At 39.7% G+C, this 26,354-nt stretch overlaps 1 long non-coding RNA gene across 3 annotated transcripts in view; it reads right to left on the bottom strand.

The window, feature by feature from the left end:
- Nucleotides 1-16,040: 16,040 nt before the first annotated feature.
- LOC126047009 (uncharacterized) overlaps nt 16,041-26,354 on the bottom strand; it is a 74,203-nt gene continuing 63,889 nt past the window's right edge. For 2 of the 3 annotated variants that reach the window (XR_007508499.1, XR_007508503.1), the window contains one exon: nt 20,055-25,966. This is a non-coding gene — a long non-coding RNA (uncharacterized LOC126047009). Of the gene's footprint in view, nt 16,146-17,391; nt 17,493-17,632; nt 17,822-20,054; nt 25,967-26,354 lie in introns of those variants that run through there. The other variant, XR_007508501.1, reaches the window with a different exon arrangement.

Below are 26,354 nucleotides of genomic sequence, written 5' to 3'. Positions count from 1 at the left end.
TGAAAACGATTCCTTTGACGAATGCGACTTCTATACCTCGGTACAACTGCCCGTTTTGGAGAACCCCAAGTATGTCACACACGCGCAAGAATAAATACATGTATGCTGTAGATTCAGACAGACTGCCCATATATATTGGGGTACATGGAGACAGATACGTATTAAAACAATGACAATTATTTCTAAAACTTTTACGTACATTTCATACCTATGTATGTACGTGCATTCACCTACACACGTGTATATTCACAGAGAGGGTGCAAACCCATATGTGTCCCCACATATAGGTACATTCACAGTACGTTCATTCTGACAGACAGACACGATGATTTGTGTGGAGAACTACGCTGGACTTGACACCCAGCTGTGCTGGAAGCCAAATTCTAGAGCAAAGGACCAGGATTCAGTGTGAGCAAAAGAAAGACTTTCCTCACGCATATTTATGGGGAACTGTTCAACACGAGCAAAAACGATAAGGATGTGCCACTGGTACTCATGCTGTAATACCATATTTTAACAAAACAATTTGGAAGCATGAAATAAAACATACAGTATTTTAATAGATTCAGAAATGCAGCCCTGTTCCAAACACATCCATCATTTTACCTGTAAGAGTCAATCTGTTTAAGCAGTGGCCCTACTTATGTGTAGCACTGTAAAAGGGCATGAAAATATATCTTCCATAAATTTGCTATAATAGGGTAACAGTAGTTACTGTAACTGAGGTTGCCCAATTGTTTCCTCTAAATAGTCACTGCTTGGTCCAAAATTTTCCGTTTCCTCTCTCTACCCAAGAATGGTTTCTATTTAATAATTTACCATCATCTGTTCTGTAGCCTGAGTAAGGTACTTTACTCATTTTTGTTGTGATGAGAATAAAAATAATACTGTCTACATTATGAGAAAAAAAAGCAGAGACTTTCTGGGCAACATTTTAACCTAAATAACTAAAAATTTAAGAGTTCCCATTTGTCACCATGGCAGTCCCTACTCAGAAACAAGCATAGCATTATGGAAGAAAAGGCCTTGATTTGACTAAATTATGAGCTTTTAGGAAATGGTGTGCGGAGCTTTTGTTAAACTTACTGGGGGGGCAATGCATTGCACGCATATTTGTAGCTTTACCGTACGCTAGCTCAGACACTCTAATTTTGTCACATATGTTACAGGAAATCCAGGATCAGAAATAGGTGCTGTAACTCCTTTCACTCCTCTTGCTCGTTTTATATTACAATACCTCTTCAGTCAATTAAAACCCAAGAATTATGAACTGCTCTCTCTCCATGTATATTCAAGTTATTGAACTTCTTTATTCAGTATACATAGCTTTAATTCCATGAGGCCCAAATGAGACTCTGGCCCGATTCATAACTTGCAAGAATAGAAAAGAAACTGCCCCGTAGTTGTGAAAATTGATACGATGGGTTCACTCATGAGGTGCCCCCATCAAGATTAGCTGCAAGACTTCATCGAGGCTCTCTCCTTCCGAGTGCCTGTGTTTAATTCCAAGGGGAACCAAACGGCCCAGCGAGCGTCCCGATCGAATCTTGTGCTGTAGGTGTGGGTAAGCGCGCGTGCGAGGACCAGAGCTATAATGATACAACGCATACAGTTTATAGGTCATAGGTGTAGAAGTGTGTCATTTTTAGGTTCTCACAAGGACAAAATTTGGAGTTACCCTCAGCTTTAATATTTCCCAATTTGTTTTGGTGCTTAAACATATACCGTTCCTCCAATTGCGATCAGTCAGATAAATCACAGTTATGTCTTTGTTTTATTAATGGAAGATTCAGTTATTTCCAGAAAACATTTGCATAAGAAAATGCAATATTAATAACTACTAATAATGAAGCCTTTAAAACTATTTTGATGAGCCTTTGTGCTGCCATATGCAGCAAGGCAAACCTCTGTTACAGGTAACACAGAGACTGTAGAAGTACGACCATTTAGTTTGCAAGGCAGCTAATTTTTGAGCTATTCATCGAGCTTTTTTTTTTTTTTTTTTTTTAGTAAAATTTGAACAAGATCAAAAATGGCTGCGTAAACATCCCCTCTCTGCTGCTTCTGTACAGAAGAGACAGAGCTAGCTCACACATTTGAAATATCCACGGAGCCAGTCGTTATGAAGACCCTGCGCTTTGATGCCAGGCTGATAGCGCTGTGATTATTGGAGTCATTTGCAGGGTAACAGAAAGAGCAAGGGACACTGTCTGATATTATTTCCATGTGAAAATGGGGAGATGGAGCAGGCACGAAGCAGATAGTCTCACTGCACTGTTTCACCTTCCCCCCCTCACCTTCCCACACACATTCCCGAGATTCAGGATAGGTAATAGTGCTATTTTGGAGATGAGCGAGCTGTGACTAGTTCATAGCAGGCTTTTTCAGTAAGCCAATTTTAATTTTTAGTAATACTAAGCAGAGCAATCATAAACAGAAAGAATCATTTTGTGATGACAGCAATGAATTTCTTGCTATTTCCTCTATCACAGTAAGAAAATGGGAAATCTATCCAAATAGCATTTCCTTCTGCAGATTTATCATCACTAGATTGTATTTTATTGCTATTATACGAACACTGTATTTAGATACTTGTGCTCAGAGAAAACCTCCTCATTTTTGGCAATTTCCCTTTTTATAAGTCTTGAATTCCAGCTAATTTCTGCCTCATTACTTTAATATAATTCCTCACTGATGAGAATCTTCGGAGAAGGGACACGCTTTACGACATCAGTGCCTCTTCATGAAAAGAGAATGTAAAAATAAGTATGAAAGCAATTGAGGCCAGCAGAAAAAGGACAGGCATTAGAGCCTCAGCCCAGATCTATTTAAAAAGATTTTCCCCCTTATGCTGCTGAGACACTGAAAGAAACAAAATAGCAACTGCATATATGAGGAAAAAAATTTTAATAAGGGAAGAACATATTATGAGACTAATTTTGACTTAACAAGACCACCGGTTCCTAGGGATAAAAGACCAAGGCCTAGGATATATGGTAAAACTAACCTAATAAAAGAGACTCAAAAGATTAGCCACAGATAACCATAGTACTACTCTCAGACTTGAGAAAACATTTTGAAGTGGCTTCACCACCCCAAAGTAAACCCAAGGTAGAAAAATTAACATTTCTGCATCCTAACAGCCAAGCAGAAACCATTTTTGAACACCATAGTCCTTCCTCATTCACGATGTGCGATTAATCGTCTCCTGCTATTTAGATCCCTGACATCATCCCATATCGAGCATCCTTGGCACTACAAGTCACTTGGAAAGGACCAACGAACACTCAACTCTCCGTTTCTCAAAAGACTGTGTGCTTCGCGTGTTTTTATACTCATGAGGAGCAGCTGTCAGATCCACCTTTCAGTAGCTTAACAAGCACCTAGATCTTCTCTCCAGGTTCAGTAGCTACTCACAGCACGGCTACTTTCAATCCAGTCAGGGGGTTGAACTCTTGCCTCTTCCCTGGCAGCAGCCTTGCAAAATTATCTCAGCTGGAAGTCAGTCGCTACTACCTAAATTTTTCTCTCTGCCTTTAAGTAATGGATTTTGTGGAAGGCTTTGCAGTAATTCCCAAAAGCGGTTTTGCATTTTACCTCACAACACACGGGAAATTCACGGTCTCTAACTTCTCAGCTAGTTGAGGAATGCCAGGGGTCATCTAATAACGGCATAGTCAACAGCTTCAGCCCTACCACAATGCTCCTTAAGACGCGAACTGAATAGAAGTACTGTCATGGCTAAACGCTTTTATGGATCAGGAAGGGAAGAGATCACAAGTTTCACAGTACCTTTCGTGACAGTCGTTCTCACGGCAATGCAGCGCCGAGTACTCGGTGCTGGATGAATCCTAGCAAAGATAAGAGAAGTGGGACCTTAAAGTGGTCCTACTCACCCTAAAAACTGGGAAGGAAACACCCCAGCAGATTAATTCTGCTGATTAGAGACAAAAGGAAATGCAATTATAGCAGGCTACGCTGCCTGTTCAAAAATTCTGCTCACGTGCAGTGAACCTGTGGGGTTTTTGGCCCTGCTAGCAAATGTCACCCTCAGAAGCTGGTAAGTAAGAACACGTGGATCCCCCAGTGAGCACCTCTCTAAGATAACCACCACAAAGAAACCACTCCGGGTCTCACGATAAAGTATAATTGCTGAACTTCCACTAATAGTATTCCTTCCCCAGGGGCCTGTGAACTGCATGCCCCCACAGTTTAACTGCTGATCTCAGAGCAGTAAGAAGAGAAAAAAAAAAAAGAAAAAAGAAGAGGAGCCAGAAAGATAAGTAATCAAGTTCACTACCACAAACAAACTGTAACGCCACATGTATTAAGAGTGGCCAGCAGCTGAGCTTACACCTACAGCCTATGGAAAATAAGCCTTTAATCCGTACACCTTCTAAACCATTTTCAGCATCCACACTGACCCATGGATATAGGGAATAGTAGCAGCGGGTCTTCCTCTTGGAAATGCTACTGCTACAATAAAGCTGCTGAGGTTTCCCGATGTAGGCCATCTTGTTTCTTGTATAAAACACTGCCATAAAACTAAATGCTGCCATAGGAGCAGACAGCATGCCAAGCAGACTCTGCTGATCTGAAAAGTATCCAAAATATCTAAACCTCTCAAGTCTGTAAATTGTGGCTGGAAATTCCATGACAATAAACTTTCCAGCACTGGCACTCTGCGGTCTGGAAAATCATCTTTCCTCTTGGTCTTGTTAATACCTTGATTTATACTCACTTTTGTGTGCAGCCCAAAATAAGTCAGATTCTACTCAATTACACTCTGAACTAGAGAATATTTCTCCACTCAGTTGCATGGTGTTCCATCACAGTGAAATATAAAAAAGGCTACAGAGATGCACAGAAGACAATTTTTTTTTATTTTTTTTTTTTAGGACCCAAGTTTACTTCGGGGTTTTTTTTTTTTTTTTTTTTTTTTTTTTTTTTTTTTTTTTTATTACTTCTTCATTTTTATAGAAACATACTGATATTGTTTATATTTGAACAGGAAATACTACCAGTTACATGACCACCTGTGACAACACCTATCACAAAGAAGAAACACACCAGCTTAAGACCTGAACCCCCCACACACACATTCGAAGAAGTAAATTCCACCAGTGAACCTGTTCTGACACTGGCATAGCAGGGAGCAAAGTTTTCCAAACAAAACACGACTAGAACATAGATAATCTTCCATACCGAAATAAACTTACATTAGTAGGCCTGGGAAAACTTTAGTACTATAGTAGTAAAGGAAACGCATTCCCATACAGAAGTAAAAATAATTCTGTATTCATGCTAAAAGTCTTGGTTCCTCAACACTTGCCATTTAGAATTTACTCCTAATTTTCTTGCCCAACACAAGAGTCATAGCCATGATTGAGAAAGGACACATTGATAGGTTTCTAAGAGATGCTGAGGAACAGTCCCAAGTTCATTTATGAGTTCAATTCTTTCCTCAGAAGGATAGTATCAGTTTCCTCTGTCCTTATCTAGCTTTTCCCCATTATTATTTTCAATTTGGAGATCAATTATAACAGCAGATATCTCAAGAGTAAAGACATTCGCAGACAGAGCAGCCAAAGACCTGACAGTCACAGGAGAATCAAGCTTTTTCACTGAACGCAGAAAGCACAAAAATCTGCCTTGGGCTCAAAGGAAGATGGTTTTTGAGGCATGAGACGAAGAAAGCGAGATCTTTTTTAAAGTTCACAACTACAGAGACATCAAGTATACTCCTTTGAAAGCTACCAAGACGATAACACACATTGCAGAGCAAGAAGTACAGTATTTGGTTCATCGATTCTTTCTGTGTGATCAGTTCCTTACATCGGACCCGTGCATCGCTTCCCAGCGGGTACCCAGGGAACCCAAGGTTTTAGCAAATCCCCATTTTTTGGTTCTAGCGGTACAGAAACTGCAGCTGTAGGTGTCGGAGAGTCCTGGAGAAAGATGACTGTTGGAAGTTTTCCAAGAACAGCTTCACCACTGTATGAATATTGCGTAAGCATTAGTTTGTTGAGGCATGTTACTATTACCAACATTTCTTAGAAGGGAAAGCCCAGATTCCCACATTTGTCCTTTCCTTATTGGAAGCCTCCAGAGTGAAGGTGAGGCATTATCAGAAGCTGTTATGATACAGGAATCACCGATCTACTAAATCTTCGTCATCTTGACATTGTTACATATTAAAAGATAAGTGCAAACAATAGCTTTTTAAACAGTAGTGATATATAAGGAGAAAGTATGATCTGGTAAACTGAAAAAGTCATTTAACTCCTGTATATCATTAAATGGATAAGTTAACCATCAATCCCTGATAACAACTCATTCAATTATTTCGCCAGAAGGGCCGATGTCCCACTTCTTGGTGAATTATCAATAAGAGTCCTGGTTAAAAGGCAAAAAACTATTCCTTCCACATGTTTATGCAAGGTTAAGAAAGGACTGAGTTTTCACACTGAAATAAGACATTTTTGTCAAATTTCATACAGTGCTTTTTTACAGGAACAATTTCGAATGCTACGGTAGGAAGTTGATTTGATCTGCTCTTAATCTGCCTTGCGAAGCTGCACTAATTTAGCATCATTGACATTTAACTCTTACTGTCTTGTTTATTATTTTAATAAAATCTTGGAACTTGAGCCTGTTACCTCAGGGCAAAGGCAATTTCACTGAGGAATTTGAAAAAACATGGCTCAGTTTCTGAAGTCGACCCTTTGTCCATAACAATGCAAACAGATCAATTTTTATGAAAACCACAGGACTAGAGGGTGAAAAATCACCTTGACTAGATGTCCATTCCAAATTCCTATTTATAGCTGAAGGCTGATGGATGGGTTTTACACTGAATTTTTACACTGTAAAATTCCACTCTTCACAGCCCCATGTGAAGCTTATCTTGCCATACGACAGGAGGAGGAGCGTAGCCCGACAGTGCAGGATCCCATCAACAAGCGCGTTCTCCCACAGGATTACACGATCATGCTGCGGTCCCCTCGCTCGCTACCCACGCTCAGCTATTTAGCTACAGCCAAACTAGTGACCTCGAGCAGAAAGGAGGTCACAGTGGCACTCTGAAGTATGCAAGACCTAAACATCATGGTACAAAGAAAAAAAAAAAAGAAAAAAAAAAATCACATGGATACCATATGAACATTGACATACTTGTCCATACAGTTTCCATTCAAAGGTAGCACATCAACTCCTTTTGAGTTCTATTGCTTTGAGATATTTCATCCTTTTAGAAGATGAGAAAGATAGTTTATGACACTGAGACGGTTTCGTTATTTTCAGTTGTTCTCCAGATCTGCATCTCCTCACAGGCTGGGAGAAAGATAGATGTTAATTTTGAAAACTTGTCTGCAGAGCAGGTGCTTCCCAAGTGTAGATTTAACTACTAGATCTCCCCATAGGCCCTTTATATTTTTTGGAATGTCATATTCAGATAAGATAAGGCTTCCCTAGAGAATAAGACAGCAATTGTAAGAAAATCAATATAATATATCACCACTAGAACAAAAAAAAGTTACATAACATTTTCCTTCTTTTAAAAAAAAAAAAAAAAAATTAATTTTTTTCTTTGGGGAGGAGAGGGGATATTTCCCAGGTCAGCTAAGGCAATGAAAAATACACTGGAGTCCCATGCGCTCTCTTAAACATACAGACTCTTAGAACTTTACACATCATTCTTCTCCAAAAAAACGATAAGCGATAGATGAAGCTTAATCTAAAACACTGGGCCAAATTCTCTGGTAAGCGTATATTTATGCAGTCCACTGAATGCTGCAGAGGCCCAGCAGGAGGGGAGGCAGGGAACAACTGGCATCTCCAAACACCTTCTGGTGGCATCAACTGGTATTCCCCCAGGCCTCTGCCATACAGCTAGTAGAAACTCCCCTCACCTCTTTAAAAAGCTCAGTATGTTCTTCTGCTGCAGAGAAGGGAAAAAGCATATACGGCCTGTTAAGTTTCTCAATAAGTCTAGTTCAGCTTTTGCTGTGAGCCACATTTGGTCCATTGGTAGAAAACAACTCCTTGCAGTGGACCTTTTGGGGAACACACACCTTTGGTGGGTGGGGAAGGGGTAAACCGTAGCAGAATTAGACTTGATCGACAAATTAGACTTTCAACCTCCATAAGCCAGGAGAAGCATGAAAAATCTCACACCTGCACGTAGCTTGGCAGTTAGGCTTAAGTTCAGTAACATGGCATTCAGATGCCTATTTTAAAAGGCATCCAGGATTTGGATGATACTTCAGTTGTGGTAAACAGCACTACCGCAGTCCAGGCAGTTTTAAGTTGCTCCCTGCTCAGAGAAGGTAGTAGCTCACGATAGAGCTCACGCCAGGCAGCCAGAGAGGTCACCCGTGCTTCCAACCCTACATCGCTGCAGCTATCCCACTGTGCCGGTCAGAGCCAGGCCTAGTACGTCCACAGACCAAAATGTCGTCCTTCAGAACGCAACTTCGATACGAGTCGCAGGAGAGCTTTTCTTCTGGATTAAATACAATTAGAAGCCTCAAGACGTTCACTGTTACTAACTATGGTCCCTGGCAAAGTCCCCTGATTGCACGCAAGCTGAGATCCATACTTAAGCAACCGCCCACCTATCTACATTTAGATTCCACCATCTCTGTGTAGTATTTCTGTACGTTTTCTTTACCATCTTAGAAACGTATAACATGCCTATTAGATGCTATCAGAAAGAAAGAAAAAATCCCTCCATAACTCAGAATGTGCATTCCCGTCCCCCTCCAAATCATAGAATCATTCAGGTTGGAAAAGACCCCAAGATCATAGAGTCCACACATTTGCTTGTCACTGGTAGAAGCATGCCCCTGCATTACCCCTAAATCCAAAACGGTAAGCATTCATATGAATTTCTCCAGGATAAGAAGCCGTAAAAAAACACGACAAGGTATTCCACCCCTAAACTTTATTGCCTATGGGGAATATAGATCAAAACCATAGATGGGATGCGATCTTTAATTTATTAATTATTTAGCATAGTCCGATTGCTTGTTTAGAGACTAAAGCACTTGAATTCATGCTAGGAACCTTGCCTCACCTCTGGTTTGCTTCTACTTTCCCTCCTGCCACGCACGCATTCTTATTTCAAACCAGACCATAATTTGTTCAAAGATAGCAAACCTGATACGCCAAAAACCTGTTCAATTGAGCAGCTCAATCTTGGGGTGCTCGCACTTGTAAATGTTTGTGACATCATATAACAACATACAATATTTTATTTTTACACTGATGGTTAAGATTTTGTTAAACTTGTATTCTACCTAACATGCTTACAGAACATTACCACAAGAGAACGTTCATTTTGTCTACACATACAAATGCATGGGATGGACTTGGCAGAGGATTTTGACTGATCGCAGCAAAGAATTTCTTACAACCATTTTCAGACATAGCTACAGAGAACTCACAACAGTTTTAGTGTTTTGCTTGGTTTTGGTTTGTTGGGTTTTTTTTAAAATTTAAAACCAACACGCAAAAGTTCAGTCATTTGAGAAAATCATCTTGGAGTAATTGCCACACCAACACTATTTAGTATGCTCCTTTCCCTTTCTTTCCCTGATTGAAATATACATCAAGTAATTACATGCAATTAAATGTATTCTTTCCAATGCTCTTGCCTTGTTTCCTTTTTTCCATTTCACTACAATTACTGCAAATTTCCTATTACTAATCAACTTGGACTTTTCAAACAATTTTGCGTGCATTTTATGCATCAAAATGGACAATACCAAATTTTCACTGCTCTCTCAGTGCAGTTACCTCTGTCGTCACTCTTTACATACTAAACAAACCAGCCATAAAGTTATTTTCATACCAATCTTTCAACTGTTCTATTTATTCTAAACATAACTTGGGTAGGGGCTTTTCACAGAGGAGGATCTTTGTGGTCTGCCCTGATAGAGAGCTGCTGCACATTCCAAATTTGTTCTGTGCCTCATCAAGGGTCTCATTATAGGATCTACACAGCACAAAGAAGGAAATAGTCAAATTGCACTTTGAACCGAAGAATTTTTTTCTTTTAGTTCACGTTCGCATTTACCTGAATCATTAACTACAAAAAGGAACTTCATAAGCTGCAGTGTTGTTAAGCAAATAGTGCGCTCACTTGAGATAGTGACATAAGATGAGAAAAATATATCGCATTCTCCAAAAGAACATATCCCGTCTCTGCTACATTGAATTATTTCGGTTTTTGGCTCTTTGAGGCGAATACCGTCTTTTGATATGCTCCACGGTATACAGCCCGAGTGAGTCTTAAGAGCTAGGATACCTAGGTAATACTGCAATGCAAATAATAAACACGCCTAAGTCAACATTGATAGACATAAGGGACAGGATCTCTGCCCTTTATCAGGTCATAATTGTTGGTACCTTCCTAGTCCCAAACATTTTAGGAACACAAATCCTTTCCACCCCCCATTAAATACCACATTACTGACTTCTCTATAGACCAAAGAAAGTAAAACGTGCTATGGCCTCAGCCAATTACAACAACTCCCATTTCTGATTTTCAGGTTACCTGTTCAATTACTGCTACGTAAAAGAGAATAGCAGCTGTTACACCAATTGAAACATACACAGAGACCACCAAAACTGCTGACAAACCTTTTCTTTATGGTTTCTTTCACAAAACATCACATTTGTTTCTTCTCTTTTCTGCAAACTGGTTGCCACCAAAAATATATTGGAAAACCTTAAAGCTAGAAGAAATCCACCCCTCCGTACACCTCCGCATTATTCGCACATCACAATCCTCTTCCAGACTCTGTTCCTGCTTGATGCCTAACAGGCAAACTATTAAAAAAAATCTGCCTTAACACCAGCAGTCCTGACCCATGCTAACCACAACTAAGCATACCTCAGGAACAAGATGACTCTCCTAAAGCTTGCTTCTATACATAGAAAGCTGAAAAGCTACTGCTCCATCCAGAGTGCTGCATCCAATGCTTGCACCACACTGTTTTAAGCTCACCCGTTTGATTTTCTGCTGAAACAAAAGAGATTGTTAGCAGAGGCTGTAACTAGGCAGAAGGTGGCATTAGAATCAGCTGGGAGCTCTGGTAATTAGTAGCTCCCTGCCTGAGGGCTCACGCTCCTCAGGTGGTTTTCACTTGTTTTCTTGTAAATCTAATTTTTTCACCTTTCTGGGAAGAGAAGTATTCTTGAGTCTTTTTCAGCTGAGAAACAACTACTAGTCCCACATTATAGAAAACCAAATGCTGTTATCTACATGTGGTGTGTGCCTTTGATTGTATCATAATTCTGAACAAAAAAACCCTAAACTTGAGGAGGGCAGCTGGGGCATGGTCCTGAGTTCAGGCTAGGGTTGGTGTGGATATATCCTCAGGGAAGCCACTGAAGCACGGCAACTGGTCAGACCTATTCCACTAAGACAAAGGTGCTCTGTTCCTCCATCCCCAGGCATATATGATCCTGAAAACGAACTATTTCATCTCTTCGTCCCAGGATGGTCCTTGCTTGGAGTCAATCCAGTAATGACCATATAGCCAGTCAAAAGCAAGACATTACAAAAAAAATACCAATAAAGTAGTAGTTTTGTTTTATCTAAACTGCTGTGTACTGGCAACTTAATTGAGCTGTGTCTTCTTTTGCACACAGACATACTAGCAGCATGTATTATTTGGAGTTAGTTAGCCAAAGTTTAGAAAACTGTATCTTCAGCAGTTGAGATGATGCTTGGATTCTACACGTGCTACAAAATAAGGAAAATGGATGATGTTAATATATTCAATTCCCCTCCCCCCCTGCACTTCCCTGGCCATTTTAAGGTTAGAATTTCAGTTTGGCACGAATAAAGTCTTGGAGATTAAAGACAACAGCCAAACTTAATACCTTGATTTTTCAAAATCTGGGAAAACAGGAAGATATCTCTTACCAACAATTCCTAATAACTTCTTTTTTATTCTTCTGCTTGTCTGGATCTTCTGCCTATGTTTAAAGTTAAAATCAAGGTAGAGGTTAAAGTTTAGGACTTCAGCAGTGTAAACGATGATTAGATGCAACAGGCTGAAACACTAGGAAGAAGGCCGGTGTAACTTTCAGTACCTCATTTTCTATTTCACTGCTGCTTTTGGTCTGTTTAAATTTGGGATAGAACAGGGTTGTCCTGGTTTCAGCTGGGATAGAATTAATTTTCTTTCTAGTAGCTGGTCTAGTGTTATGTTTTGGATTTAGGATGAGAAGAACGTTGATAGCACACTGATGTTTTCGGTTGCTGCTAAGTAGTGTTTAGACCAAGTCAAGGATTTTTCAGCTTCTCATGCCCAGCCAGCGAGAAGGCTGGCGGGGCACAAGAAGTTGGGAGGAGACACAACCAGGGCAGCTGACCCAAACTGGCCAAAGGGGTATTCCATACCGTGTGACGTCATGCCCAGTATATAAACCGGGGGGAGTTGGCCTGGAGGGATCACTGTTCGAGAACTAACCGGGCATCGGTCGGCAAGTGGTGAAAAATTGCATTGTGCATCACTTGTTTTGTATATTCCAATTCTTTTATTCTTATTATTATCATTTTAGTATAATTATTATTATCGTTATTTTCTTCCTTTTCTCAAGCCATGAGTTTTAAATTTTTTTGCTTCTCTCCCCCATCCCAGTGGGTGTGGGGGAGTGAGCGAGCGGCTCTGTGGTGCTGAGTTGCTGGCTGGGGTTAAACCATGACAAGGGGTGAAGGAAAAGTTTGGAAAACACAAAGCTTCTGTCCTGCACACAGTGCATAGATTAGGAAGCGGCCTGGTGTTAATACCTTGTAAATTTTTTTTCTCTTATTTTCTCTGGGTATTAAACCGCATCATTTTAGTCTAAGTATTGCTTCCCTGTCTGGAGTCAAAATCATGGATAGTGTTGTGGACAGTGGAAGTTAACAGTTAAACTAAATAATAGATGGATCCTGAAAATTCAGCAGAGTTAGACAGACTAATGGAGTCAAAAGGCTCCGATTTCTTACTTTGCATTTTAACCTAAAGAATGATACCCTTGTGATATTTAAGGTGAAAATTAAGGTCAGGATAACAATTAGAATTTGAAAAAGCAAAATGTCAGAAGTCCTCTACATGACTGGAATCTGCTTAGTGCACCAAGCTATGAAGAGGGTGATGTCAGCAGTAACCAATTCCTAAAGTTGTTGTTTACTGTAGGGATCAGTCTCATGGGTATAATAAGTTAGAGGAATGTAAATGCTCAAGAGTCAAGTTTATGTTTGGGGTTTTCAAAATACAAACTTTTAGGGATTCTAAGTAATGCTTGACTTGTTCCTTTCCCTCAGAGAATTACATTGAGTTGTAATTCTTCTGGTCAAGGTTAAGGTTTGGAAACCTGAACAGGCCTTAAAAGCAAAACTTTGGTTAACTTCCATGGGCTTACACAGTTAGGAGGAGGAATGACATCGACACTGGCTAGTGCCCTATCTTGTATTTTATTTTGGGATTGGTCGCAAGCTACAGCTGTGGTTAGTGCTGAGACTGGGGTTAGAGCTAGGGTTCAAGGCTCGACACCTCACCTCTTTCTAGCTGGATTCCAGTGCATCCACAGATTTGGAGATGGTTTTGTTTTAAAAGGGTACAACAGCAGTTTCCCGCGTTTGGCACACAAAGTACCTTACTGTGCAGACTATGCTGTGGATGCACAGCGAGTCCTAGAGGTCTCCGAGGGCTGTACTTTGGCTCCTAAACTCTCTTTACCTCAAGTCCAACTGATATATATGGGCCCGGCCAAGTGGCCGCCTCTCACCGTTGCCTTTATGATTGCTGCCTCCACGATCGCTGCCCCCAGTTCCTCCCAGTCTTTCAGAAAGGGTTTAACTCAGAACAGCTACTCTCACCTTGTATTTTGCTTTGAAAATTTATGCTTCTCTTTTGCATCTGAAAAAGTCATCAGTAACGCTAATGGGCATAGGAAAATATATTCTTTTCCCCCATGAACCTACAATACCGTTAAACAGCTTTATGAGGAAAAGTTTCATTTGCCTTTCAGATATTAGGCATTGGGCAGTGTTCAAGGAAGCGTACCCATCCAGATGAACAACTGGGTTGATTCAATACTGAGCAGCCAAATTCATCCCTGGAGTAACACCAATTAATATTTGTAAGGGATATATGGCAGGCATGAATTTAGGCCATTGGAAGAGGCAAAAGTGGTGTATCTTAAGTATTGTGGCAGGACATACAAGTAGATTATGTTCTACAGAAAACAGGTATATGTAAATCTGAGATACACAGGTTTTATTTTTAACAAACATAAAAAAAAAAAGCAATTGTGTCAGACAGCTCTATTAAGTGTAATTCTCCTCAAAAGAAAATTGTCAAAGTACCGGCAAGCAGCATCTTTCCTCTCCTCATTTCAGACAGTATATGGATGGATACATGGCACAAATATCTTTACCCATAATTTAGACAAAAAGCGTTGAGCCTGTCTGCCTTGCTTCAGAAGTGGTTTTTAGACCACTCATCCACCTTCAATATCAGTGCAGAAGCAAATACTGAAGTCCGAATCTCTGCCACTAAAGGCTGGATTCTTTATGGAGCCTTGTGATGACTCACAGTTGCCCCTTGGACAACAAAATCCATGGGGAAATCCATATGCTAGAGCTCGCTGTCTCCCATGTGGGGGAAAATGATCAAGTTTGGAAAAGGAAATTGCAGTGAAGGAACATGCCATGAAAAGGAAAATGTAATTGTCACAGGACTTGCATCAAGGGACTATTCCAGCAACTGTAATTTACAGCATCCCTGAAATTGTGCTAAATTACCATCTGGATTTACTCTCTGGTTGACTTATCCTGAGAAGGATTATTAAATTTTATTATTTGGGCTTTTAGGGATACTTGGTCACAACCTTAATGGCATAAACTGTGTTTTCATACTTATTGGGAAAAACAATAAGAAAATTACTGCTTGCTTTCTCTTACAGTGGTGGAAATTAATTTCAAAAACTGGAGACTGAAATTACATGCCCCGAAGACCACAGAATTTGTCTTGTACTTCAAAAACTGTGAAGCAGTGAGGCACAGAGAATTTCTGCATCAGACTGACAATCACCCACAATATCTTGGAGTCACAGGGACAGAACATTCAGTCATGTTTGCTGTCTGGAAAATATCAATAAAAAAGAGAGCTTAGGTAAATATCATTCACAAGCCAGCTGGCACTAAGCAGGACACCCATATACACCCTTAGGATTTCAATGCAAACTCTGACCCTGTCTCCAGCAGGAAGGCATCTGCTTCTTTGATTTGAGAGCCCATATATGAGATTCCCAAGCATCAAAATTGTAATGCTTTGATAGTGACAAGTGGCATATTATACCTGCTTCAATTACCCAGCTTTTGTTATTGCTGACTACTGGACCAGAAAATATCATACATGAAATACCTGCATTATTGAAGTATCAAAAAAATGAGGGATAATAGATATATTTTGCTATAAAATGCTCTAAAACACATGACACCCAGCTGTTTTAAGCATATGCCTCATTTTTGGTTGCAATAAAGAATTTCTGAATTGATGGTGTTGAACACAGGCAGCATAGCGTGGAACAAGGCTTTTGGAGCACGCTTCTGGGCACATCAAGGGAAAGAAGGTGATCAGGAACAGTCAGCATGGGTTTACCAAGGGCAAATAATGCTTGACCAACCTGACTGTCCTCTGTGATAAGATGTCTAGATTTGTGGACAAGAGGAGAGCTGTGGTTGCCATTTACCTTGATTTTAGCAAGAATTTTGACACTGTCTCCCACTGGAGTCTTGTAGCCCAGTTAGGACCTTATGGTCTGGCATAGGTGAACAATTAGATGAGTAAAAAAACCCCAACTGGCCGGCTGGAGGGGTTCAGAGAGTAACAGTTAATGGTCATTCTCTACCTGGATGGAGTAGACCACCTGGCAGGGGTCTAGATGCCAGAGCGGTGCCTCAGGGACCTGTACTGGGACCTTTCCTGTATAACATCTTCATCATTGTTCACTCACCTCCTCCAATGATGAGGAAGAGATGACGGAGCTCAGCAAATTTGCAGATGTTGATAAATGAGGGACCAGCCGATACTCCCGATGGCAGGGTGGGCAGGGATGCCATTCAGAAGGACCTAGACATGCTGGAGGAATGGGCCAACAGGAACATCATGAAATTCAGCAAGGAGAAATGCAAAGTCCTGCACCTGAGAGAAAAAAACACCTTGAAACAACAAAATAGGCTGGGTACTGACGGGCTGGGGGGCACCTCTGCCAAAAAGGACCAGGGGCCCCGCATAAACAGCAAGCTGAGCGTGTGTCGGCAAGGTGCTCTCGCAGCAAAGACAGACAACGTCCTGGGCTGTATCACCAGGAGCACGACCAGTGGATCAAAGGAAGAGATTATCCCCCTTCACTTGGAACATTTTAGACTGCATCTAGAATACCCTGTCCAATTTTTGGCCTCCCAATTCAGGAAAGACGGCAACGAAGTGAAGAAAATCCAGCAGAGGCCCATGAGGATACTCAGGAGGCTGAAGCAGTGGTCCTACGAGAAAAGACTGAGGAACAGGGCTTATTCAGCCTGGAGAAGAGCCAGCTTCTGGAGGGCTGAACGGCAGCTTTGCAATACCTGTGAAGAGGTCCTCGAGGAGACAGAGCCAGGCTGTCTGCAGTGCTGCACGGCAGTGGGATGAAAGGAAAAAGGTCTCTGCCTGGGATGATATTAATTCTAGAATACGTGCTTTTGCAGGAAACATGAAAGGAATTAATCCTCAGGTTTTATTGAATGGGTGAGAAACCTTTGCATGGCTTTATAATCTGTCAGGCATTTTTAAATGCTGTACTCAGGGGATTCCTGACAGAACTCCCACAGGCTGAAGATGTCCCAAGGATTAAGAAATTTTTTAGGTATCTTGGAAACACCTTTTTTTCTTCTATGTCCCCTAATCTGCAGTGCATAAAGTTTGTGTCTAGGTGAGGATATGATCCACAATTATTACATAGATCTTACAGTGGTATAAACTACCAATTTTTAGCAAAACAATTGCTCTCCACTGTCACGTCGCATTTTCTCAGTATAATATTTGCAGAAACATGCTTTAGGAATCATTCATCAGTATACTTTCTCAGCAGAGGTTTACCTGAATAGCCTGATTTCTTATAACTGTTTCTGTTTTGGGAAGAAATAAGCTCTGAGGTCTCCAGGATTAGCATGCAAATTATTATTTTCACTTTCAAGTTTCGGTCCTTGCTTGCTCATGTTACACTGTTTTCCAGCTGTGAAGGGGCATTTCCTTCACCAGCCACCAAGCTGAGAGACTTAAGATGCAAAAACTGTAACATTTGAGAAGAAAGCAGAATCATTTCAAAGCTCAGAGACTCTCTTACCCTTCCTCTCGCGCCTTGAGTTTGGCAGGAAAAATGTAGGCTTATTTGCAGTTTGTTTGTTAAGCTAGGGTCATGTCCACTATGTCCAAAGAACCACTTATCTGAGATCAAGTCACAGCGGAATAAGCACCAGCAGAAAGAAAACACAAGTAGAGACTTTTCGTCATTTGGAATTTAACAACAGTTACGTGATAGCAAAAGGAGAGGTCAGGCAAAAACAAATCTAGTGATTTTTACTTACCTTCTACACGTGCAACCAGACCAACGGGGTGAATTAAATGTTTAAATAAAGGACTGTAATAGGCATTATATCTCTTAGATTTCACAATTCTGAAATAAATGAGGGTTCTTCGATCAGATGTCTGAAATCCACTCTTCATTGTAGACAGGAAGCACAAATGAGGCGTAAGTGGAACAGGACATTCCCTCTCTGCAGAGGAGAAGGTTTAATCAAAGGCAAGCATCTCTTAAACAGATGTCCAAAACACTGCTGTGGATGATTTTTTTGTATAATGCTATTCCTTCTGTATGCTTTATGCATATTATGTCATAAATGGTAGCTACTTCGTAATTCATATAAGTTCATAATTAGAAGGTTGCATCAATGCAGTACTGGAAATTTAAACCAAGGTGGCAGGAAAACAAAAAACCACAGACCATTATAAAGCAAAAGGCTACTTTTTTAAATCTTTCACTTTCAAAAACCCAGTTGGTTTAGGGTGGGGTTTTTTTGATCTTCAAAGACAACAATGGTTTTTCAGTCATGACCCTTGGATGCTTACAAGAAGCTGCCGCTGTTCTGCTCCTGGTTAGAATCTCATAGCTAGTGTTGCCTCATCTACACTAGTAAATAAAATGGACAAGAACCTATCTGGCACAGTATGTCTCATGTCTGTATAGTTAATTTCTTTTACCTTCCGAAAGAGAAAGGTTACAGCTAAAATACCCGTTGTAGATATAGACCCTAACTCATGCTCATCCTCAGACTCAGTCTGGGAATTGTCTGGGAGATTCTTCATTGTCACAAGACGAGACCATGCCAAGAACTGTGCTTCTAACTTAGCAACCGTGGGAAACAGTCCAAGACCATGCCTTGGCACTATTTTGTTTATCACTAAGAAGCAGCTGATGAGCTTACGTGCATAAAGGCACAATAACAAAAGGAACATATACCATTTTCTTAATATTTCTCGAGAAAAAAAAAAATTAATAAATATTGTGGCCTATGTTATCAGGACGGGCTTGTGAACTTCTCACCGAACACATGGGTACAGGCTGAAGGGGTCAAAGATCATATCTTATTTTGAACTGAACTATGTTGATGTAATTTCAATTATTCGAGAAAAGTTATTCTTAATCTGCTCGGATAATATAAAGAAAATAATCCTATCCAGTTATCCAGCCTTTTATAAAGAATAATATCTAATTTCTTCCCTTGTTTTATTATTCTGATATTCAATTTTGTCTTTTCCCCTGTTAATGTGCCTCTCTCTGATCTGTTATCAATGGATACTGGAAACCTGGTTCTCCTTTAATTGATTTCTGTCACAACTTCGTTACACACGTCTGACAAACTTTCCACAAGACCAAGCATATTGTGTTATAAATTCGAGCTGAGAAACCAAAATACATTTCTAGAGTGTCAGACAGCATCTTCCTTAAGCTATAAATATAAAATATCTGAAGACATTTCTAAGCAACCATTTTGTCACCCACAGGAACAATAGCAGGAGAAATTCAGTCCCTGTGAGATTTCACAGAATCTAGAAAATTCTGCATTTTCAGTCATGCTGTTGCACATCATGCAACGTAAAAGCTGTGCACAAGGTACCTCTGGGAAGCTATTAGCTCACACACTCCGAGCTGCTTTGTCTAAAAATTGTTCTTACACGTGCCTGAAGAATTCTGGTCCATTGAGCTGATGCATGTTGAACATCTAAAACAATTAAATTCGTATGCCTGCACGCTAAACAAGTCTTTTAAATATTTTTTTCTGAAACTCCTCTTAGTCGGACCAGCTGCTGTCCCACAATTTCAGTGTACATCTCCCAGGTCGACACTGGCAGAAATGCAAGAGGGATTTATCTGGCTCTATGGACTCAATTGTCTTCTATAGTCAATGAGATGTGGGACAGTACAGGTTGCTGAAAACTTCAACCTGGAGTACTTCAAAAGATAATTAATTATCTGAATGACAAAGTTTTATCTATACTTATAGATCATAATCATTGTTCCGAAACAAAGTGCTAAACTGGAGGAACACCTTTAATGCAGAGAACAGTCCAGCTACAAAGTGCAAACCAGCTGCAGATGCATTAAAACAAGCTGATTTATGCTCTTCTAATTGGAGTCCAACCCTGCTGCTGTTCCCTACAGTAGCTGGGACTTGGATCCATTGACTCCTCCAAACCCAGGTGGACTTTATCAAATCTCTCAGCATTATCTGTCGGGCACTTCTAATCATATTAGTGATTTCCCATCATATAACATCAGTAATTATATTATTAGACTTGGGGTTTTTTTCCCAATCTGATATAAGATTACTTCTGCATGTTAATAACTTTTCTGCCGTGAGACTTTAATGAAGCAGAATATCAATGAGATGTGATGGGGTGGAAAACTGTTAGTGATATAAAAGATGTTCACATTCTAGAATAGACATGTTCTGCACTATTAGAAAAGGTTTTCTTATAATGAGCAAAGGTCTCTCTCTTTTTTCTTCTTTCATTTCCCTCGATGTGGGACAACTGTAAAACTTTATTTACAATTCATATGGAGAATGATTAAATAGCTTTCATTCTCTGTGTGTTGAACAGCACTGCAAATCACAAAGGCATTCACTTGGTAAGAAGAAATTACAGTGATATTGTCTCATCCTCAGCATCATTTGTTACTTTAAAAAACATAAGAAAGTATGTCAAATTGTGGCAGAGACTGTAGTTTTATCTAAAATAAACTTATTAAAGACGACAGATTTTTTATTAACAAGTCAGAAACCAAATGATTAAACAGCTTTCTCTCTCTCTGAATACCAAACAGAAATCAATGTACATTATACAGCAGTGGCAGCTGAGATTGCAGAAGATCCAAGGACGGCATAAAGACTGTGATTTACTGAAAATATTTCACCAGGGCAACAGCCGTAAGATGAAGTCTAGTTTGCCCACAGAATGTATTCCCTTGCTCTTTTCAATATGAATTTAGAAAACTTACTTGCATAAACTGTAAAAAGGCGGTAGTCTTGTTACAAATCCATAACTGTCGAGCTAAAAAGAATTGTTTCTACATCCTAAGCAGGTGCTCTAGAAAGCCTTTTGAAACATCATGTATTGCTGCTCAACGGCACGCAATGTTAACATTTTTTTTTATTGCTAGTTGTGACAATTACAGCAATAGAAAATGTAACTGCGGAACGCTGTGTTTCTGTAACCTCCTTGCAACACTCAAGAGAAAACAGGATAAAAAGTGTATGTTCACCCAGTGATTCACCCAAGGTGATTCACAACATGTCAGCTTCATGGAGCTCTTCACGGATAGAGCGTACAGAGAATCTGGATCTACCCATCCAACTAATTAAAGGATGATTTCCATTTAACGTTACTAGCAAAGGACCTATAACATAAAGTAGCGCACGTGACAGCTAAAGCACTTCAACAAAGCATGCAGGTTTTTCGATTTCTTATAGCTGTTTTTATCGCAAAGATTCCAAACTGAACACAGGAATTAATTTTCCCAAAACAAAAATATGAAATTTTTACATAGTTTCACAAGTTATCATTGCGAAATTGGCTGGATATAACCTGGTAGAACTGAAAAAAACCAGAAAAATGCAGGGCGGAGTGGCTGAAATTCAAGTGGCAGAGGTATATCACAGAAATAAAAAGATTCTGGATGATATATACAGAGCACAATGAAATAAATGATTCTTAAAAAATCAACAAATTATTAGAAATCATATTCATTCCATTACTTCAACTTTAGTGATACAATTAGAAAGTATTCAGCATTACTTTTTAGCATCCTACCTGACCAACATAAAACAACATCACACAGAGAAACCAGTGCTTTTCTGAGCGGTTTGGGGAAAAGATTAATGCACATCATACAGCTAATATACCTTCCACTAGGCAGTACCTGTGTTTGTGAGCCTAACAAAAGTAAATCTAGAGAAGCCCTGGATAAAATAATTGTACTGTAGGTGACAATTGGGTAGGAAATATTATGGCTGTAGACAGACATAAAGACAAGTTCCATCCTGATTTATAGTATGTAAAATTGTCCCGGCTACGATGGAGAACGCTTATAATAAGTCAATGCAGTTTCTAGGTGATGCAAAGCAGAACAAATGCTCGCTAGGTCTAAGTGATAGATTTTATTGAGGTAAAAATGCAAATCCAGAGAGCACGCAAACACTCAAGAAAATGTATTTAAGCTGCAATTATTTATATTGTGCAAAGATAAAAAGTTTACTAGGTATGTCCCTGATTCTTTCTCAACTCTTTTAAAACAACGTATTCACCATCTGAAGTCGAGTGAATACTTCCAGGCTACGTCTGCACTAGTTTAGAGAAACGGGTGAGGGATTACCCTCCAGCTCTGGGGTAACCCATGACAGCATGGCTCGCGTCCCTGCGGCTGAACTGCCTTATTTCCCAAATCAGGGTAATCGCATCTAATCTGCGTACTGTGAAAAGGCCTTGGTCGGTGGCTGGGCATTTTTGGGGACAGTGCTACTTGGTCTAAGCCACCTCTGCTAGGAAACACGCTTTAATGGTATGGATGATTTGGGGCAGTTCCCTTAGCACTGTGGATGACACCTTACAGCTCCGTTTGTTGTAAGTCTGTACCAGTCTGTATCACACACTATAACCGGTCGGAATGGGGAAAAGTAAATTTGGCTTTAAACAAAAGTGTATTTCAGGCAGCAGGTAGACTTTACAGCTTTTACTTGCAACTAGGAGCTAGCTAACTATTTTCCTCAAAAGTTTAGTGGGGTTCTTATGGCGTATCAGAGTTTACGGTACCCTTTCAGAACTTACAGATATATTTCAGCACAGGTATAATATAATTTCATAAATGGGCATACCAGGTCTTATCCTGCCATGGCAGCCCACAGTAATTCCCAGTGATGGTCATGGAAATTGCATTCATATCTTGCAGTAGAAGAGGGTTTTGTAATGTCAAGTGATAGCAGAATTCTTAGTAACTTAGGATAACCTCTGTAATTGTCAAAGGCTATCATAACTTATTTTATTACAGTGCATAGCCAAATAATTTCAAAAGGTTAACCCCCCTCCTGTAAACTATAGTCATAATTTCTCTAATGCTCCTTTTTTTTTTCTAAGCACCTCATTCTATTAACATCCAGGTAATCCAGTCTTGTTCTGTATTTTTAATAGTTACATCTACTCTACGCAGAGACTATGTCCAAAACTTGGAGATAGCTAATCATAATCATGAAAAAGTCCAATATGTTTCTAATGAAAGTTTCAAATAAAAATGTGGAGCCTTGAAGAAATGGCACTATCAGTTGGTAATTGTTTGGTTTGCACTACCTACATTACCTTTGCTCTATGAGAGCATAGGAAGAGCAATTGGAGGAAAGGCCAGACATCGGACTCATTCCTAGAAGAATATGTATGAGGAGGACCTCATTATTTTATTTGATATTTGACTAGATAGGACTGTCACCAGCTAGAATTTCTCCCAAGGCAGATGATGACTTTTGGCGACATCATTCACATTATTAGATAAATGTTTAATATTATTTTAGGGTTAGGAATAGTGAAGGATTCGTCCTCGTAAACTTTGTCAGAGAACTCTCTTTGCAGTTACAGCAACTGTGTAACTGTTTAGACCAAAACGCTTGCACTACCTAGAACATCATTTTAGTGCTTTTATATTTAGATACATAAGAATATAGTTAACAGACAACTACAGAGAAGAGAAAATATATTTGGGGACACACAGAAAGGGGCTTTATATTGTAATAATTATGAATCCCTACACTTTCCAGCTAAAATAAAAATCCACTAAAAACTTTTGCTGAGCAAGTCAAACAAAAGTAAAATTCATAGTCTGAAAAAGACAAGACAGGTAGAACACACATAGGAAAATGAGACAAAATAAAGCACTTACTTATCCAGAACACACTGCAAGCCAGATGTGTGCAACAAGCTTATACAATGAAGCCAGCATTAGCTGTTACTCAGGATGCCTAGAATCCGTATTAGAGAAATATTGGGGGAAAAAAATTAAATAGGAGCTGTATGATTTCAGAATTTGGAGAATGTAGTAAATGTGTCCAGCTTAAAGACTCTGCGTAGCGATGGGAGAAATTTGAGAGAGGGTGACTGCAGACATGGAAGGCACAATTGAACCAAATAACAACATTTTTAACAAGTTAAAAAGAATTTCTTTTAGAGTCTGCCACATTCCAGTGTTCTTTCTCAATACATGAAAAACACTACTGAACTGGCGGATGTTAGCATGACAAGAATATATACAGCTAAGAGGACTGAATTGTAAAGGGGAACAGAGAAATTAGTCTACAAAACATGGCCAAGTGGTGACAGAAAGGTGTGAGAAAATGTGATAAGAAATGATTAGACCAGACCACCAATCTATAAAATCCTGAATTAGTAAAAAGAAAAAAAAGAGTAGGTTAAACTTGAACAAAAACCAAAGTGCAACATGAGGTCTATTACACTAAAATATAAGGCAGTTAATCTAAAACTAAAAAAAAGTACTTGAGAACATGGGTTCTCATGATGCCGGTGCTCGGTCACTCTCACAATAAAAACGCATTTCCTGACGTTCAGATGGAACCTCCTGTGTTTCAGTTTGGACAGGACCATCCGCTGGGACAAAGTCACTGCAACCAGCTCTCAAAAGGCAGTAGATACACATCCAGTCTGTTCTGCTGGGATTTTTTTTCCCCAATAGTAGTTAAAATATTCAGGACAACATCATGCTGTGTAGAACTACATTTCCATCAGAAAAGGGCTCTCCTGACTCAGATTCACAGAAAGCACTTCTCAGCGTGATCTTCTGTTGTTCAAAATAACTACTATGTTGTGAAGACTAACGTCTGCACTCAAACGTCTTCCTTTTTTGTGAGGAGAAGCTCGTGCTGCCGATGGTAGTAGCTCTGTGGACCGTGCTCCCGTAAGAGATCAAGGTTCAGAAGGTGAAGCCGCTATGAGTTCTCCATCAGCTCTTATGTGATCCTCCTGTGAGGTTAGAGCAATGCAAGCCCAGAACAACCGTGTTAGCTGCTGGGAAGATGGAAGCTAACTGACTTAATTGCAGAGATACACCCTCTATTGTTTGGTAAACACTATGCCTGCATCTCCATAGCCTCTAATGGTCTCGCTAACAGAAAAAGGCTTCCAGTTTACTTGTAGGAAGTTCAAAACATTTCAGTTTATAAAAACAGATCAGAAGAAACTTGACAGCCGATGGAAGTTGTGCAATCTTTGATTATGATCGGTTTCATGGCTCATACGACCTCACTCTTTCTTCCTTCCTCCCTCTGCTGCGGTTTTATGGGGGGGAAATTGTGTTTTGTTTCTCTCCACTCTTGTAGGATTTGAGATTGGCTGAAATGAAAGAGGGACAACAATGCAAGTTTGGATGACTAAAGAAACACCAGTGATACAAAAGAGGCTTTCAGATGGATCCTGATATCTGTTCTGCTTTCTAAAAAAAGAAAAAATAAGGAAATTATTTTCTCACACTCATCTCCTAGCATATGTGGAAACAGTTATTAATTTTATAAGCTTTAATCACAGTAAAACATATATTCTGGATATGTAGTTATGGACAGGACCAGACAGAAGGACCAAGTCGCTGCAGCTAATTGTCAAAAGAAAGTATGTCTTACTGTTGATCCGTCTTCGGAGTTTGTCCTGTTTCTGTTGAGGATTCACAAAAGGACAAGAGACATTTCAATAACAGTTAAGTAATTAAGAACAAAGCTTCTAGGTTTGTAAGGTTGTAGGCAAGAAAGAAAATAATGCTGTCCAGCTCTTAACGTAGTTTAGTATTTAATATACCGCCCTTTTTGTTTGTTCAGTCAACAAAAATTAATATGAATGAACTTGAGGTCAGGTACAATGATGTAACACTTAAATACCATGATAATCTTAATGGATCCAGGAACCTGTGGGAATAAAAAGCTGCTATTCATGGCTATAGTCTTTGCTTTTTTTCTTGGATCAAAATAAGATTCAAGGGTTACGTACAATCACTTCTTCATTGTTGCATTGATCATTTAATACAAACTCTTCTCCTGAAAATTGGGCCGTTTTCCAGACACTGTAAATTAATCTTCCAGCTCCACAATTAAAGGCATCACGCTGATGAATGAGGTAGTAATGCTGATTTACATTCAGCAGTTATGGGGCTCAAAGATATGATATACAATATCTTTGCCTCCTCAGCAGAAGCAGCAGGCAGTCTCTGAAAACCATTGTCCGCCACGTTTCTGTGTTATCACTCTCGCTGAAAAACCTGTAATGCTTCAGATAGCAGGGAATTTGCTAATACTCAAAATAGATTCCTTCTTTATTACCTGTTATAAAAGCAAATGAAATGCTTATTGATGACATCAAACTGATGGTCTTGAAGACAGATTATTTATTTTACTCTGAGGATTGTAACATCAGAGGCAGAACCTGGACAAGTTTTCTTCCCTGCTACAGCAAATCAGCCTTGGCCAGAAACAGCTATTCTGAAAAGGATGGAACACATTCATCTTCAGCCCTATTCAGTTCTGGATCTCACTATAGAAACTGCCAACAAACGTATTAATTAGAGTCTAATTCTGTAGATGCTGCTGCCGTTGGAATAGAGGTCTTAGAACTTGACAAGTGTCTATCATTTGAAACAAAACGGTGGAAATGCTCCAAGAACAGGCACACGAGAACCTGTAATGAACGTTTAAGGGCTTTCAGCTGTGA

This window comes from Accipiter gentilis, chromosome 17 (genome assembly GCF_929443795.1).
Source record: "Accipiter gentilis chromosome 17, bAccGen1.1, whole genome shotgun sequence".
Lineage (NCBI taxonomy): Eukaryota > Metazoa > Chordata > Aves > Accipitriformes > Accipitridae > Astur > Astur gentilis.
The sequence above is the reverse complement of the archived record's forward strand: the minus strand, read 5'-3'. Positions and strand labels throughout refer to the sequence as shown.